Below are 19,539 nucleotides of genomic sequence, written 5' to 3'. Positions count from 1 at the left end.
ATAATAGAAAGTTATAAAAATTGAATGATATTATATTGAGCTTCTCTAAATAAAATTCTCGATAATTGTCGCGACAAGAACTGTTAGTCAGATCTTAGTGAAGGTCGTATAGTCAGATCTGAATAGGAAGGGTTTTAGCTAAACTGAATTAGCTTCAGTCCAGCTGCACACAGTTGAAATTCACGAACAGAGTGAACTCAAGTCACAGTAAACGAAAATTACCGAGTTCGGTGGTTTTTTTACCGAAATCCTAACATGTGTAATTTTTTTCGGTAAAAAATAAACGAACATCGGTAAATGAAGAATCGATTCACCGATGTTCGTTTATTTTTTACCGAAAAAATTACCGAACAGTTGAACGATTTACACATGTTAGGATTTCGGTAAAAAAAAAATTACCGAACTCGGTGTCGTATCCTAGCTAATGGAATTTTTCGTGACGACTTTTCACGCGTTCCGAATCGTTCACTTAAGCGCGTCTATCCTCAACAACAATCACAGATAGAATGCTTTTCTCATATTTTCTGCTCGTTCATCCTTTCGCTGTTATTTGTTTCTGTCTCTTTTGTGCATCAGCGATTTTATACACTTGATTATACTTCATCTCATTCAGATGCCGTTTGAAGCGTTTGCACTAAAACACTTAAGCAAACTCTTTTCTATTTCTTATACAAATAATCATTCAATTTAGTTATGTTTTACCAATGCCCACCTTATTCACCACACCTTTATTTTACATCTTACAAACCAAAAAAAACCTGATCATTCAGCCAGGAATAATGAAAAATGTTTGTTTTGGTAACAATATCGAAAAGATATGCCTCTTCCTTACTGTTTTTCTCTCGTATTTGAAATTCGGTTACAACGGTTATTTCTCTCAATCAAGTTCAAAATAAGTCTGTGCTTCACCGGCCTAGTCATGCTCTACATATATAGCCTATTATCTACGAACAACTTTCGCTTTCGATAATGTTTGTTATATTTTTTTCTGCAAGTTTAGTGTAGAGCATTATGTTCTCAGAATGACGTCAGGATTGAGACATTCCACCAGACAATATTGGTTAACCCCTCATCAGCGAACTAATAAGCGATGACTTCACTCACACTATCACGTCATGAACGCGAGTGCGACGTAGTCATATCAGTAAAAAAAATTACAGGAGTGAGCGAATAAGCCAACACTTTCATTGATCATCATTTATCTCTTTCCTACGCCCATCTCACACCTGTTTTTCTCCTTCTTCGATGAGCGTCCAAATGAAAAGGTTGGAATAGTTTTTTTTGGCTGTATACATACATATTGCGGCAACCAACATGAAGGGATTTACTAATTCCGAGGCCTTAAGTAATGCCTTGTCCGCAGTAGAACGCACATTTAGAAACCTCTATTTTTAACTAAAGATTTGAGAATCTTAAGATTAAGACCAACGTCTTCAACATTCATGAGTCCACATTAAGAATCATCCAAATGAACATGAAGAGCATTACCCTTTTTCAATTTGTTTTACCTCCTACTCAACATCACCTGAAAAGTTTCTCGAGTTGAACCTTTTAAAAACCTTGTTTAGTTTATTTCAGAAATCTATCACTGTTTTTCAGTTTTTTTTACTTTCGTAACCATTCTACTACTAATGAACGGTTTTTCAGTTCTTTATATTTTGATTTTTTTTTCATCTTAATATCTTGAAATCTTAGCACAGAGAACAGACATACAAGCTAGCTCACGAAACTTGTGTAAAATTTCCAACGATAGTTTTGAACATTTTTTTTGTTTTTTGGCTGGGCCTTTTCGAAAACTGGCCACCTGAAAATTTGATTTGTAACTTTTGAACGGCGCAATAGATGGCACTATTTCAAGTCAATTTCTATAACGTATTTTTTGAATGTCAGCATTTGAAATTTTACACACTTTTTGGAAGATTTTTTGTTCGAGCTTGTACGTCTGTTCTCTGTGATCTTAGGTAGCAAACCAAGCTTCCCGATATGTTAATGTTAGGACAGAAACTTATTGCTGCTCTATTTTACCGCAAAAAGAAAATTCACTTTTCTTCACATTATTTAAGTTTGATTATTCATGACGTAGAGATTTTTCGCTCTGTTTTTTTTCTCAACTGCTTCTACAATTCGGGTCAACAGAAAGTTTTTCTTTTAAGCTCTCCACGATCCTAACCAGATTTCTAGCTTTCATCTTTGACAGATAACGTTGAAAATTGCTTCAGGTGACAAACCGAAGAATTTTTTTTACGTGTGCGCAACGATTGTTTCAACACTCAGGTTTCAAACCGAGAGTTTCAACTTATGAGATAAAGAAGAACAAATAGCTAGCTCGACCCACTATCGCATTATTTAACAAACCAGAGTCTCTCGCTCTAAAATTTGATTTATCTCATTTTTTTTTTTCTTTTTTCCTTTCAGAGATCTCTCGCTCTGACTCAGAGTACTCTCGCTCTGTTCGTTTTTTTTTGTGCAACTGATATCATTGCTCAGGCTTCCAACCGAGAATTTCTATCAGAGAACATTCCATTTTTCTTTTCCAAAGACCTCTCGCTTTGTCTCAGAGTGCTCTCGCTCTGTTTTTTTCCCACACAATGTAACTTTTATTTCCGCGTGGCTTTACTGAGCTATTTGTTTTCCTTTATCTAGATAACCTGTGAATATTGTATAGCACTCCCGTTTCACTGTAATCACGATTACCGTTAATTTTCCGAGCGGTTATGGAAACTACTGCGCCATTGTCGTATCCTAGCTAATGGAATTTTTCGTGACGACTTTTCACGCGTTCCGAATCGTTCACTTAAGCGCGTCTATCCTCAACAACAATCACAGATAGAATGCTTTTCTCATATTTTCTGCTCGTTCATCCTTTCGCTGTTATTTGTTTCTGTCTCTTTTGTGCATCAGCGATTTTATACACTTGATTATACTTCATCTCATTCAGATGCCGTTTGAAGCGTTTGCACTAAAACACTTAAGCAAACTCTTTTCTATTTCTTATACAAATAATCATTCAATTTAGTTATGTTTTACCAATGCCCACCTTATTCACCACACTCGGTAATTTTCGTTTACTGTGATGTAAACAAAGTGAGCATATTTATGAGGTTTTTCAAACAGTTATTTCAATAGTTCAAAAAGGTTTTTTGGCCCGTTTCTTCTACAAGTTTGTCTCAGGGGTGGAAAACAGAAGAAAAAAAAGCGTTCAAATGTCAAATTGATCTGATTAAATCACCGACCAGTGAGCAGGCATCGAATTTTGTTTAATTAGAATGACCATTATTAAAACTTTTTTCAAGTCGTTGAGAGAAATTTGCATTGGATAAGTGTATAGTTTCACCAAACTGAGCATGCATCATCTATGGAAAAACAGCTTTGTTAATTTTGTTTGGTTCCGGCGCGAATTTTAATCATAAATGATTACAAATCTTTTCAAAAAGATCTCATTTTTTGGTGAAAAGTAAAAAATGCTGCAAAAATGCTGTTTAAACATACTGGGCATGTAGTGTTAGCCCAACTATTTCATCTGAAGGCGTTAGATCGAAACGTCAATCGCGAAAATGCGGATGACAGCAGCAAAACGTAAATGTCAGAAAACGGGGACCGCCTCAAAGCAAACAACAGCGCATCACGGCAACACGCGTTCACAGGTTCACAAACTTCTACCTGCTATCTCTTTCACGCATGGTTTCTCGCTGTAGAGAATTTTCCGAGAGAATAGCCATTACTGTTTCGATTGAGGGAATATTAGCTACGTTCAATCGTTAGTAAAAATCGGTTTCAACTGGTTTCTGTTAACTGATAGATGTTCAACGAGCCAATGTTTTGGTCGAAACTAGTCAGGTCGTTGTTCAATGGAGCAAGTTGAAACTAGTCGAAACCAATCCAGCTCGGCAGCAGGATTAGTTTCGACTTGGTAGAAGTCGGTCGAAGTCAATTGGAAAGAGACAGGTGATCAACTATCAATCCATTTCTACTTGTTTCGACCCGTTTCTACTAGAGTTGATTGAACAGACATATTTATGGATTTTCGTATCTTCCTTTCAGAAGAATGAGAAAAGCTTTTCCAATCTTTCATATGAATTTGAATTCATTGAATTCTGTTGATGAAATTAGTTTTTATTTCGTAATTACGCTTCTGTAACCGAAGTTTTTATCTAATCAAATGTCGACTCTCTTAAGATAGTCTGGAGTTGAAAAGAGACAGCAACATACGGGAAGAGAAGTCAAGTTCAGAGTTTCCGATCCTGACTTTTCCCATCCATCAGCAGTTCCATTTCAAACCGTGTCTCAGTCGCTTCGGATTTTGTCTGTCAAAAGTTGATCCAGATCGTGTGGCTACCCATCATCTTCAAAGGAGAAGAAAAAAAGGCATTGTGCAGAATTTCAACCCATTCCCCATCGAGGATTCCAGTGTTGGCAATCGTGAGAGGGATTGGAAGTGGCTTGTCCTTGCCTTCCTGCAGACGGTCGTGTTGTGTGGACAGTTCTAAATATCCTAACGGTGCACCGGAGCTTTCGAAACTTCCGGCCCTTTCAACTCACCCCAATAAAATTCGATCCACCGCGAGTGATTCGTCGTCGTGTAGTGTGTGTGATTTTTATGGGACGGCCGCAAACGCCTTGTTCGAGTTCCGGATTTCTGTGGTTGGCTGCTGCTGCTTCTGCTTCTGCATGCAAGTTGGGTTAGTGTACATTTCGAAAGTTTTATCTCCTCTGTTTGGTTAATGTTATCGCATCCAAATTGCAATCGAAGAACAGAACCGTGCGATTGTCTGATGCGGAAAATAATTTGATGGCCGCAAAAAGATTGTGCAAAAAAGTATAATCGGAAAGGTTGTCTCCGAAATGGAGAAAAAAAGTGCGCAATGTGGAGTGTAAAGGAAGAAAATCCTGAAGACTTTTCGATGGACGGTAAATACCGAACGAGGGAAAGAGAAAGAGTGTCTGGCATAGCTGAATCGAGAAATTCTTGTGAAGATTGTTTTCATTCCAGGAATCAAATTTCAAGTTCAGCTTTTGCAGGGCCATAAAAGCATTGCGATTGGTGATAAATCAGTCACTTAACCCGAAAGCAAAAATCTTTGATCGGTTTATGCAAACTGGTGTCTGGTTTGAGGTAAAATAGCCGACCAAAAAAAAATGAGTGAACGTGAAATGGCGCAGGAATGAAACAAAAAACCTCTTGCGTATAGAGCGGATTTAGGGCTAGGGCGAGAAAGCACTAGCGCAGACTGTTTCAATGGGAGATAAAAAAAAATCCAATAAGAATATACCCTTTCAGGATTAACGAGCCGTCTGGCCAGAGATGCCAACTGAACAGATACACAATTTGAGTGCTTCCTGAGACAGATGTTGGTTAAATATTTTTAGTTTTGAAAATTTTACCATCACAGTTTATTTTTATTTCAAACGTTGAAGATTAGAAGATAAGATTTGTAGTAGCGCTGATGTGGTCTAGTGGATAGGCTGGCGCGAGTCTGGTAACCCAGGCGTACTGAGTTCGATTCCCGGTATCGGCAAGAAAAACTTTTGGGTTCGAATCTTATAAGTTGCCGAGATGCTTGGGGAGTAAGTAGAGGCCAGTCTCGAACCCACCCTTATCCTTCCTCCAACTGGTATCAGGAGGGGTTGGTTTGTTATCTTGAACTGCATTTTGTCCATATCCAGCTGGAATGGATATAATGAAGTGCATGATGGTTTAACCAACGTCTCATGATCGCTTACTATTCTACGCTGCCTACTCTAAACTTTCAAATTTACTTCTCCAAACTATCTCTAATTTTTATTTCCAGCGTCAGCTCCCCTAGCTATTTAAACGCCACAAAAAAAACGTTGAAGATTAGATTTGTTAAATGTTGTATTTGAAAAATAAACCTTTTTTTGTTCTAATGAAATATTTGTTTCATGTAGCAATTTCACATTTTTTATCAGTTTTTAATAAGATGAATAATAACTATACTTACCTTGAAAAAACTCTTGTGGCACTTATCGTTTGACTTCCATTTGAGTTTGGCGTCAATTAACATATTAAGATAATGCGCGGTCATTGAACATGCTGAATGTTGTTGTTATTTAGCTTACCAAAATCTGCCAAAAAAAATTGTAAACAATGAGAAATCAGTTGTTCGTTTGACAAGCTAGGAAATACACTTTCACCTCATAATACGGCCTAAATACGTTCCATGAAGCATGGTCGTATAGCGAAATGTCGTAAAACGAATCACCGATTTTCATTTCATACAAATCCATATAAATTCAATGGGATAGGTACCGAATTTGTGGAATAAGTAGCACGCTTATCAGATTGTATGGACTTATTGCATTCAAATCAAATTTACATATACATAAAAAGTAAAGGGTGTCCACGAAATCGCCATACTATGAAATTGCTCCAACTTTTAAACCATTGGGTAGAATTTAATAAAAATTTGAGTGGATTTAGTTCATGATGCATTGTTTACAACCTGCATGTTTTGAAGTCCTGTAATCAAAACTCGCGGAAATAGAGTATAAAGAACAGCTCGTGCATGATCAAATCTTGCGCATTCATCACGAGAACAAGGATCTCTTGCATCGTACCATCGCTAAAACGTTGGGAATCGCGAATTCCACGGGGTCGCGAGTGATTAAGCGGTTCGAGGATCGATTGACCACCGATCGGAAGCCAGAAGTGAAGGAAAAAATATTCCGAACAACACCAAACATCACAACCACTTAGATGACGCCTTCAATCGAAACCCGAACGCCTCCGTTTGGGACGTGGCTAAGAAGCTGCACCTTAGCCGAAGTTTTGTCCAGAAAGCCAAAACTAAGGCTGTGCTTCGAACGTTCAAGGTACAAAAGGTCCCTAGTCGCGACGAGAAGCAGAACAAGTCCGCCAAAATCCGTGCCAGGAAGTTTACCTCAATATGCTGACGAAAGTTGGATGCTGCATCATGGACGACGAAACATATGTGAAGGCCGACTTCAAACAACTTCCCCAGCAACCTGTTTTCATGGCCAAGGATAAGTTCAGCGTTCCGGAGCATGTTCGCACTCAGAAGATGTCCGAATTTGCGAATAAATTTCTGGTTTGACAAGCCACCTGCACATGCGGGAAGTGGGGTGCACCTTTCGTGACCCAGGACACGATGAATGGACAGGTGTATATGAAAGAGGGCCTCCAAAAGCGTCTGCCTTCTCTCCTGAAGGCCCACAACGTCCCAAAAATCTTCTGGTCGGATTTGGCCTCATGCCACTACTCCAAGGACGTGCTGAAGTGGTATGCGGACAATATGGTCAATTTCGTGCCGGAAATGTTCAACACTCCGGAGCTCCATCCCATCGAGAAGTACTGGGCGATTATGAAGCAGCATCTTCTTAAACAATCTAAGGTAGTGAAGACAGTCGAGGAACAGAAGAAAGTATGGGGTTAAATGCAAAAAACGGTCGATTCACAGATTGTGCAGAATCTTATGGCCGGGGTAAAGGCGAAGGTGCGGGCATTTGCGTATGGGCTGTAAATAAATTACGAGTAAAATGGTAAAATGAAGTTTAATAGTTATTTTTCAATCCCTGAAAATTTATGCCAATCAAATGAATTTTGCGAATAAATTTTGTGTGTTCCGATTTCGTCGTGGACACCCTTTACTCTCGTGAATGTATTCAATGAGACAATCTTTAGGGTTGAAACTCATGGATTAATGCTCAAGCGTCCACTTCTTCCACTACAAAATCTATCACTATTTTCGGGAGGACAAACGTTTTGTAACGTAGACAGCAGCTAAACTTGATCAACCCGCTACCCAGCGTTTATTCCATTTTCGTAGTATTCCGTCTCACGACATAACTTGACGAACATAATTCCTAAAACTCATTCGGTTCATGGCAACCGTTCTCCAAGTTCTCGGACATTCCACATTCGCCAGATCGTTGCGCCCCCGCTCGTCTTGTTCCTATCGGATCCGTAGCGAACACCTGTTTTGCAGGACAGTCGTCGGGCATTCTCGCAACATGTCCTGCCCAGCGTATCCGGCCAGCCTTCACCACCTTCTGGATACTGGGTTCGCCGTAGAGTCGCGCGAGCTCGTGGTTCATCCCGTACTTCTGCACGCCGAGTGTACGCAGGTCCTCCTCGAGCAATATCCATGTCTCGTGCCCGTAGAGAACAACCGGTCTAACCGCTGCCCAGCTACCACTTTCGAATTGGAATTTTGCCAGAAGGAAAAAATCATGTATTTGTGAAGAATTACTATTTTCTCCTTAGAGCAAACTTTAGATTAGTTTTTAAAATTTATCATAAATGGTAACAAGCTACGTTCGAGAACAAAAAAAAAACTCGAAATAATGATGACAACTCAGATCAAGTTTGAATTGCACAAGGTATTGTGCGATCATTCGATTCGTCATTTAAAATTCTAATATCGATTCGGTGATCGATTTTTTCCAACTAAATTATGTTTTTTTTTCTATTTCCAGAACATTAACCCGACAGCTCGTAAGCTCGTGTCAACCAAAGACAACGAATGCAGTCCGAATGTACGTAGTGATTGGCAGGATCAAGAGTGATACACTGTGTCTGTAAAACGTGTCGTTTACCAACCAGAATCGTTCCACTTCGGGACGAATGAAAACGCCGGAAACGTGTATATTCTGGTAACTTTCCACGAGAACTGGTAGCCCATTATTAGCTCCTTCAAACACTTTCGAGAGCTCTCGGCTGCTTGAATCAAGAAAACCAAAAGATCTGATTTCATCTTATCCCGGATAAGCCAAGTGACGCCTGGCTGTGGACGTGCCCCTGGAACCCGGTTGTCCCATCTTCCAGCATTGTGTTCTTGCCTGTCTGCTAACCACCACACGGTTAGAGAGTGGGATATCTTAAAGGAAAATAAAAGAGGCAGCTCGTGTAAATCATAACAGCGATCGGTCGCGTTCGTTCGCGTTTGAGGGTGTGCGCGTGTGTGTCCGCGACTGTGCCTGGTTGCGCGTGTCCGTCCGTCCGCTGATCGTGTTCAGCTCAGCTTTTAGCTTCTTTCTATCCGCGCACCGCTAATTTGCCGGCCTAGGTCTTTTTTCTGCAGCTAAAGGCCTTCTCCTCCCCCTCCGGGTATTATTGCTAATTCCAGTGATATAGGCTTCCTTTTGGCGGACGAAGATCGGGGATAGAATTGGAATATATTCGCCACTTTAGTCCAGCGAAGCTTGTTTGCGTGTGAGTTGGTACGAATTAGTACGTGGGTCAGTGGATTTGATTTCTGAATTCCGTATTCCAATCACACATATCATCTACTCGGTGTTGTGTATCAGCAGTTAGTGGTGGGCTTGTGTTGAGTTAGAATTTTTTTTCGGTAAATTGATACAGCCGCTTCTCGTCGATCGAGTGCTCTAAATGGAAGAGTGCTGCTTGAAATCAGGAGTTCAATTAGGGTGAGTATTTTATTTTTTTCTATTTTGTTTCTAGAGTCCATAGGTCATCGTTTAGTGTGATTGCTCGAATGCGCAATACGCATTTAGCAATTCAAAGAGTTCTTGTTCTATCACTAGAAACAGCGAAGTTTAGGCTAAATTTTTTCCACTATTTCGGCTTCAAATCATGAACCAAGTTTTAGATTTCTGTAACATTTCATTCTCTATCATACGCAAAATCTCAGTATGGGTCTAACTTTAACTGTATACTTATGTACGATGCGTGAGAACATTCTTGTTTTGCTTTTCGCTGAACCCAGCAGTAATCCGAACATATAGGACGGAGCACTAACAGTATAGATTGCAAAAGCTGATATACAATGCTAGACCCAGAAAGCAGAAATTAGCGAACTAAAGGGAGAATAAAATGGGGAATTCAAATTTCATTGGAGCAGCGTTCAGAAATCGTAGACAAACTCGAACCCGAATCGAAAACGATACAATGTTGCAAGCTTAGGTCTATTACGTTTTTTTATTCAGTCGGACGGAAGCTTAAAAATTGCTGCTGCCCCATTGCCACATTTTGGTTTGAGGTTTGCAAATGCTTAGCTTGAAGTTTTTAGTTTTACTGTTATCGGGTGTTAAATTAAAAAATAGTGTTTTGGAAAAAAATCGAATGAACTTATGAAAAACACTTTGTATTTTTAAACTACGAATCTTAAATTTAAAATACTTAAACATACTTTATTGAATATTGAATGTCATTTCTAAAAAATGCTATCTTTGTAACAAAAGGATTTCAAGAATTCAACAGAAAATGTTGTTCAAAAAATTAATTTCAAAAAGTCCAATTGATTCACATCAGACACAGATGATTAAAGCCAAGAAATGACGACAGTGTCTTATTCGACTAGACTTTTCAATCTTCAGTTGGCCAAATTGACGTCACCGAAGAATCAAAATTGGAACTGAATGGTTCGTGTTTAGGTCGTTTTGCTAAAGAAAGGGAAAAAAATGAACAAATAAATAAAAAAAAACACACAGAAAAATGTGACCGAGAGCAGCTACATGGAAGCTTATTGCTATGCAGAGTTGATTTGGCGCAACGAAATAACAGTACTCTCACTTTTTTCTACCATAGAGCGTCGTTTATCAAACCACGCACAGCCCCTGGCCACGATAGAGGCTTACATTCTAGACACGACATTTCTAGGGTAGGTAACATTTGGAATGGATTGTTAAATCAATGTTGACAAAATATGTTTGATAAGTTGTGCAATTTGACCTTTTTTAACTAGACGATGTTTTTTTTTCAGAAATTAGCTAGGCTAATCCATTGTATTTAAAGATAAATGAAAAAAATATTTGAAAACTAACATTTTCAAATGTTTAACTCGTACACACACCCCGAAAAATGTCAGATTCAATCAAGCTTCGGTAGATTTCCAGACAGAACATGCAAAAGCAGAAGAGCGGGTGGTATGCATTGAATTGTGAACTGAACGAAACGGTTGCAGGAGAATTTCGGCTGACCTTGGTCAACAATTTCCGGCCATGATTGATGGCTGCGAAGTTCATGATCACAATCGTCGAGATTGGGTGGAAATGCGTGGGTTCCGAAGATTGTATCGAAATATTGTCTGATTTCGATGTTCGGAGATTGACAGATGTTCTGATGTTTTTAAATGCAAATTAAAACAAATTTAAAAAATGTCAGCATCAATTTATAAGAAAAAAAAGTTTTCAGAATTAGACTTAGAATAAAAAAAATCGGGATACCTATTGAGAGGATGAAACGTTAAGAAAGTGTAGGATATCAGATATTAGGTATCAGATTGGGGGTAGGCTTAATAGCGGCACGTTATCCAAACATACGGGAAAATTGTGCCTAGCCTTTTTTAATCCAAGATTTTATCATTACTATTAACTGTAAAAATGGGGTTTTGTGTCACTAAAATCAAAATGATATCACGGGTGTTCAGGTTAATAGCCAGAATAGAAGTGACTGTATTATTCTTATCTCATACAAAGCTTCAGGTTTCACTCAGAGAATGTCTCTCTATGATATTCACTCTTTTCGATAGGGCTTGTTCAATTTACCGAGAGCGCTTACACCCTAAATCTGGTTATATCAAAGTTTCCATCCATAAAGCAAAAACAATATGTTAAACTAAACTTATCCAACAATATCGAAAGCATGTCTTCGAACATGCATTAGCAAAGGCATAACATTAAAAAACACTTCTTGTAAAAGATAAAAATTGAAACTCATCCATCTTAATAATATTCAAAATCCGATTTTCGACCCTTCTTCAAAATCCTGGCTGATCTTCTGACCAGGGTCACCATTTTTCATTCCATCAATTGAAACTTGATGCTTAAAGAAGCTTAGTCTCAAAAAGCTTTACTGCCTGTCAAAAAAAACTTTGGATTTTCATACTACAATGAAAAATTTCAGTGTTTATTCATTTCGAGAAGACCGACAGCACAGCAATTGACTGGAAAAAATATTTTCGCATTTTCAGTAATGCAATTGAAACAATTGAATACAACTTAAAGATTTTCTTGTGATGAGATGTGATGATTTTCTTAAAAACGACTTTCCGGTTTTTTATTTCTACTTTATTCCAACTTTCAATTTATTAAAAAGTTCTCCCGGAACTTAATGTTAACTTCATATTGTCATTTCCCAAGTAACGATGTGTTTGTTTATGCAAACACGGGTTGAAGTTCGAAACAAGTAGAATTAAGCCTCTTAATCTACTTCAAAGTTCCTATATTGCGAAGTTGCTTTTCAACTTTCGTTGGAACTAATTAAAAACTTTCCAAGTTTACAAAAGAGTAAAACAGAGCTTTTTTACGAACTATTGAGCTGTACAAAAGGACTTACAACCCTTTGATAGCTACTTGATATTGAAAAAATGAGAAGTACGTAACCAGTATATTGTTTTTCTTCATACCAACTTTTAAGTTCCCAAAAAGTAGAAACAGAAACAAAACAGTACTTGAAAGCTATTTTTTTAATTTTGGCTGAACTTGATAAAGAATAAAGTTCCTGAATGTGACCATCTAGAACAAACGGTAGTGCGAATCAAGGATCAATGTCTTTTTTTTTTTTTTTTAATATGTCTTTATTTGTATCAATTCATCATTACATTTATATTACATTATTACATTAAATTAGGTGTTCAGCTCAATAATGAACTGTTCAAAGCCCTATAGTTAACTAGATAATAACATTTATTTATAAGATTTAAACTTGCTGAGCGCAATCAAGTATTTAATGTAGGAGAACATCCTGTAATGGTAAAAATATTTTAAACTTAAAACTAAACACTATCCTAAAATAAAACTAATTATAAAGAGAACGAATCTCTGCGATGGAAGACTGCATCGATTTGCCTCTGAAGTTGTAGATGATTTTGTTGGCCATCTGTTCGATCGATTCAATGCCCGCAATTCGATGAAGATCTTCGGTGCTGTGCCAAGGTGGAAGCCGCAAAATCATTTTCAGAACCTTGTTCTGAATCCTCTGGATGGCTTTCTTCCTCGTCGCGCAGCAGCTAGACCAAATCGGAACTGCGTACATTATCGCTGGTCGGAACACCTGTTTGTAGATAAGAATCTTATTTCGCAGACACAACTTCGATTTCCTGTTGATGAGAGAATAAAGAGATTTAGTGTATTTATTACATTTCGATTGAATATCTTCAATGTGATTTTTAAAAGTAAGATTCCGATCAAGTGTAAGTCCCAAGTACTTCACGTGATCAGACCATTCTAATGAAACCCCATTAAAAGTTATTGAATGATTTTCATTAGGTTTTAAAAATTTAGCTCTTGGCTTATGGGGAAATAAAATAAGTTGAGTTTTGGAAGCGTTAGGAGAAATTTTCCACATTTTCAAGTAATTCAAAAAGGAATTTAAATTTTGTTGCAATCTACTGCGTACCACCCGTAAATTCCGACCTTTGGCTGAAAGCAAAGTATCATCAGCAAATAATCTTCTACCTTTTCCTTCTGGTACATCAGGAAGATCAGAAGTAAAAATATTGTATAAAATCGGCCCAAGTATACTGCCCTGAGGGACCCCAGCTCTAATGGGTGTCCTTTCAGAGCATGAATTTTGATAGCTTACTTGTAAGGTTCGGCTAGTCAAATAATTTTGAATAATTTTAGTGAGATATACAGGAAAATCAAATCGAGCTAATTTAGCTACTAAACCTTTGTCCCAAACACTGTCAAAAGCTTTTTCAATATCTAGAAGAGCAACACCAGTTGAATAACCTTCAGATTTGCTAGCGTTAATCATATTAGTTACACTCAAGAGTTGATGTGTAGTAGAATGTCCATGACGAAAACCAAATTGTTCATCAGGGAAAATAGAATTCTGATTAATGTGAATCATCATTCTATTCAAAATAACTCTCTCAAATAGTTTACTTAAAGAAGGAAGCAAACTAATTGGTCGATAACTTGAAGGCTCTGAAGCACTTTTACCAGGTTTCAAAATTGGAGTTACTTTGGCATTTTTCCATTTATTGGGAAAATAAGCCAAGTGAAAACATTTATTGAAGATTTTAACTAAAAAATTTAAAGTGCTTTCAGGCAACTTTTTAATAAGAATATAGAAAATCCCATCTTCCCCCGGAGCTTTCATATTTTTAAATTTTTTGAAAATCAATTTAAGTTCATCAATATTTGTCTCACAGGAACTTTCAAATACATTTTGCTTAGAAAAAATATCATCAAATTCAAGGGAAATTTGAGCATCAATTGGACTAACAACGTTTAAATTAAAATCATGAGCAGACTCAAACTGTTGGGCTAATTTTTGAGCTTTTTCTGCGTTAGTTAAAAGAAGTTTATCCCCATCTTTCAAAGTAGGAATTGGCTTCTGGGGCTTTTTCAGAATTTTAGTTAATTTCCAAAACGGCTTTGAGTAGGGTTTTATGTCCTCTACTGCTTTAGCAAAATTTTCATTACGGATGAAATTTAAACGACGTTTGATCTCTTTTTGAAGGTCGCAATAAATAAATTTCAAATAAGGATCCCTAGTACGTTGATATTGGCGTCGACGAATGTTTTTCAGTCGTATCAAAAACTGAAGATCATCATCAATTAAAGGTTGATTAAATTTATGTTTAATTTTGGGTATTGAAGCGGCTTTAGCATTGACTATTGAAGTTGTCAAATTTTCTACAGCCAAATCAATATCTTCAATTGAATTCAGTGGAACGTTTACATCTAAATTACGTTCAATAAAATTCCTATATCGCTCCCAGTCAGCTTTTTGAAAGTTAAAAGTTGATTTTAAAGGGTTTTCAATGGGACTTTGGGATAAAGAAAAAGTTACTGGAAGGTGGTCTGAATCGAGGTCCGCATGAGTAACTAATTGACTACAATGCTCGCCTAAATCCGTTAGAACCAAATCAATTGTGGAAGGATTTCTAATTGAAGAAAAACAAGTATGCCCATTAGGATATTCAACAGTATAATAACCTGCAGAGCAGTCATTAAATAAAATATTCCCATTTGAATTTGATGAAATATTATTCCAAGATCGGTGTTTTGCATTAAAGTCACCAATAATAAAAAAATTAGATTTGTTTCTGGTGAGTTTTTGTAAATCTCCCTTCAAAAAATTTTTCTGTTCACCGCTGCATTGAAAAGGCAAATATGCGGCAATAATTATAATTTTCCCCATAGACGTTTCTAATTCAATTCCAATTGTTTCTAAGACTTTGGTATTGAAAGAAGGAAGAAGTCTAAATTTGAGACGACTATTGATGACAATAGCTACACCCCCACCTTGTCGATCAAGTCGATCATTTCGCAAAATTTTAAAGAAAGCATTGCTTTTCAAGTTATTGTCCGGCTTTAAAAAAAGTTTCAGTGATGGCAGCAATATGTATGTTTTGAGTTTTCAAAAATAAAAAGAATTCATCTTGGTTAGCCAGCAAAGATCTAGCGTTCAATTCATAATATTTAAACATCTATTTGGATCCATGAGGGAATCGTAAAGTCATAATAATTTTATTAGCATAATTAAAAGAAGTTTGGAAAGCTTCAAACATTGAATTTGCTTTCAACATAAGTTGCATCATTTCCATTAAATTTTGATGCAAAAATTTTAATTTTTCCTCAGTAATCTCACCCAAATCAACAAAATTGTTAGGATCAGAAAATGAAGGAGAAGAACAAGTATTTGAATTTCGGGGATTTTCCCAAGCCTTCGCATGAACGTTGAGACTTGGTTTTTTCCCGTTTTTATTAGTTAAACCTGAAGAGGGAAACCCATTTTCAACCACCTCTGAGAACGATAAACAACGAGTCTGGGGCGCAGATTCAGCACAGGTAACATTAAAATCACTTCGGGTATTACCCAGCCGTGATTCCAATGTAGGCCGAGGCTGACCGCGAACAGGCAGGTTGTTTGCCGGCCTGACGTTTGAAGACAAAAAAGAGGAAGGAGGAGAAGAAACTTTTCTGGATACTTTGGGATTTTTCCTAGAAGCAATAATTTTTGCCCTGATGGGACAGTCTAGCGAATTCGAGGAATGATTACCTGCGCAATTTGCACACTTGAAAAATTCTGTTTGTGGCTTATCACCACCAAAAAGGCATTTAGATTTTTCATGATCGAATGAGCCGCAAAGCATGCATCTGGCATTCATTCTACAATTTTTAGTGCCGTGACAAAAAGCTTGACAACGACGACATTGCGTAATATTTTGAAGGAAATTGGTTGAAGATTTTCGAAAAGGTTCGAATTTGACTCGACAATGAAACATAAGACGAGCCTTTTCAAGAATTTGCAAATTATTAACTTGATCCTTTTTAAAATGGATCAAATAAAGCTCAGGAGCAAAACCAACACTACTGATATTATTCGTGTTGGTTCTTTTCCTCATTTGAATTACTTGAATCGGAGAAAAACCTAACAAAGAATTTAATTCAGTTGTGATCTCATCCGGTGTCTGATCGCCGGTGAGACCACGAAGTACAACTTTAAAAGGACGATCACTTCTAGTGTCGTAAGTAAAAAATTGATGTTTTTTATTATTCAAATAATTTAAAATTTTTTGAAAATCATTAAAAGATTCCGCCAAAATACGAGCAGTTCCCCTTCGACCGATCTGAAAAGAAATCTTCACATCCTTGACGGAAGTGACGATTTCTTTTCGAAAGGCATTGAAGTCAGGAATCGTGACCGTAATTGGTGGAACCTTTTCGTTTTTAAGAGTATAAGAAGAAGAAGGTTTCTTAGTACTCTTATCAGAATTAAATATGAATATTTCCTCATCACCGATGAGGAATGAATTGGAAATTTCAACTTTTTTAGGCGATGGACTTGAATTAGGTTCGGCAATCCGTTTTCTTCCGGCCCTTGAACCGGCCGATGACTTCCCCATGCTGGAAAGAAAAGAGAAAAATATGAATAAAAGAAAATAAAAATAATTTTAGCACTGAGAAGTGCTGATTGAAAAACAGGTAAGGAAAAAATAAATAATGTAAAAATGTTCCTGCAGGTACACAGCAACGATACGATGCTCCGGCGTACGTGTTGACGGCTCAACGGTACAGATGGAAGTCTTGAAGGATCAATGTCACTACGTCTATTTGTGCTGCGTTTATTTCAGGCCTAATAGCGAAGCTTCGATGTATTTGTCTCATATATCCGCACTCGATCATCTTACGAAAATCGCATCCAGTCAGGACATCATCGTCGTAGCCGGAGATTACAACCTACCGAATCTAATCTGGGATTTTGACGAAGATGCAAATGGATTTTTGCCAGTAAACGCTTCAACGGAACAATAACTGGCTGTTATCGAAGCAACAATATCATCCGGCTTCTCACAGATGTGCTCTCTCTCGAATGTCAATGGGAGAATTCTCGACTTAGATTTTGTAAACAGACCTGACATCGCCGAAATTGTACATGCGCCACATCGCATCTTAAAAGCCGACCGACCCCATGGTCCTTCTATTTTGTTACTCGAGAAGGCTTCAGACGACATAATAGACGCAGCTCACACTCGTGGACAGAACTTAGACTTCGGGCACTGTGATATCGAAACAGGCCTTCAGCATTTGAAAATTCGACAATCGACGATGCACATTCTGCCTTCTATGAGCATCTTTGGGGAATATTACATCAGCACACTACTCCTAGACACCTTCACAAGTCGTTTAAACTCCCTTGGTGGATTACTGAGCTACGTAGATGCCCGAAAACGTTATTTCAAAGAGAAATCCGATGATAAAAAATCTATTTAAACAAAAATCCATTAAACAGAAGTTAAACAAAATCCATCGACGTTTTGGAAATTTATCAACAGCCGACGCCATTCGAATACTATTCCATCGTCTGTATCATTCCAAGGACGTACGTCAAGTTGTATCAAAGAATCAGCCGATTAATTTGCCGAATTCTTCAGCAGCGTTCTCCGATTCCTATTTTGGAACTCTGCCCAACTATGACATTAGATTTCCGCAACCGCTTTTCACTGAGCAGGAAGTTACAAGTGTTCTGGGTACTCTCGATCCATCAAAAGGTCCAGGGCCGGATGGAATTCCTCCGTCTTTGATCTCGAGAATTGCAGTTTCCCTCGCCAAGCCGCTTTGTCTGTTATTTAACTGATCAATCTCAGAAAGGAGCTTGAAGTCCTTATGTACGAAAGGTTTTATGCGGCAACTACTCCGTTGCTAACCGAGGTACAGCACGGTTATAGTAAGAAAAGATCAACGTTGACCAACTTGTGTTCCAGTGATTTACATGCCGCAATTAGTAAAAAAAATGCAAGTGGATTCTATATACATCGACTTTGCCAAAGCCTTCGACAAAGTTCCTCACATTCTCGTGCAAGAAAAATTGAAGCGCTTTGGATTTCCAGAGTGGGCAACTAAATGGTTATTTTTGTATCTATTCAATCGTCAAGGCTATACAAATATTCGTGGCACACACTCCACTGTGTTCGAAATACCGTCCGAAGCTCCACAAGGCAGTAACTTAGGACCTCTAATCTTCGTGCTCTTCATTTACGACCTGGCTACTTTCCTTCAATCGCCTAAACTTATGTTTACAGACGACTTAAAAATCTTTCGAACCATCGACTCCAGAGTGGATTGCGCAGCGCTTCAAGAAGACTTGAATAGAGTAATCGCATGGTGTGAGAAATGCAAATGTATCAGCTTCTTCATAACCAGAACCACAGTTGTCTTTAATTACGCTCTAGATGGTACTCCACTTGAAAGAGTGACTAGCATAGAAGACCTGGGAGTAACATTCGATCAAAATCTCTCGTTTACCCAACATATCGCCACTACAACAGCAAAAGCTTTTGCTTTGCTTGGATTTCTCCGACGAAACATTGAGCTTTGAGGACCCGTACGCTTTGAAAGCAGTGTTCTTCTCATTAGTCCGCAGTGTCTTGGAGTATGCGGCACCAGTTTGGGCGCCTTTCCACTCCGTTCATGTAGAAAGAGTTGAAAAAGTTCAGAAAAAATTTCTTCGCTATGCGTTGCACCGACTGCCCTGGCAAGATCCCATAAGGCTACCCCCTACACACAAAGGTGTGGCTTGCTGTCTATGACATCGTTGAGTCGAAGAAGAGTGTTCCTCCAAGGAATGTTTGTCTACGATATCCTGTCAAATAATATAGACTGCCCGCCACTGCTTCAGAGTCTAAGTTTAAGCGCTCCAGCTCGCCGACTGGGTCACCAAACCACCTTTTGGATACTCACCAAGAAGCAGAACAGTATGTGAACAAAATCACCCGCTGAATCGATGCTGTCAAGTTTTCAACGAGGTTCGCACTTGTTCGACTTTAATGTTTCAAAATATGTGTTCAAATGTACAATCCGTGACGTTACCTAGTTTTAATTATTTTGTAATCTTATTTAAATATTCGGTCTGTATGACAGCAGTCAAAGACTTCAAATAAATAATAAAGTTCCATGGACCTCGAAAATGCATTTCGAACAGCTTTCACATAGAGCTTGAGTTCGTTTCTTGAGTGAAATCCGAACTTTTAGTTGCTTGGGAAACATTTATATTAATAAATTGAATCTTTAATTTTTCAAATGCAACCAGCGATGATTTAAAATATAATCTTATAATTATTATATTTTCGCATAACTACTCCAAGC

At 37.9% G+C, this 19,539-nt stretch overlaps 1 protein-coding gene across 2 annotated transcripts in view; it reads left to right on the top strand.

Moving 5' to 3' along the window:
• The first annotated feature begins 4,258 nt into the window (after positions 1–4,258).
• Positions 4,259–19,539, top strand: part of LOC129744419 (nuclear receptor-binding protein) — a 151,689-nt gene continuing 136,408 nt past the window's right edge. For both annotated transcript variants that reach the window (XM_055736929.1, XM_055736928.1), the window contains exons 1-2: positions 4,259–4,679; positions 8,455–9,405. The gene's annotated coding sequence lies outside the window, so the exon portion shown is untranslated. The remainder of the gene's footprint in view (positions 4,680–8,454; positions 9,406–19,539) is intronic.

This window comes from Uranotaenia lowii, chromosome 2 (genome assembly GCF_029784155.1).
Source record: "Uranotaenia lowii strain MFRU-FL chromosome 2, ASM2978415v1, whole genome shotgun sequence".
Classification (NCBI taxonomy): domain Eukaryota; kingdom Metazoa; phylum Arthropoda; class Insecta; order Diptera; family Culicidae; genus Uranotaenia; species Uranotaenia lowii.
The sequence above is the reverse complement of the archived record's forward strand: the minus strand, read 5'-3'. Positions and strand labels throughout refer to the sequence as shown.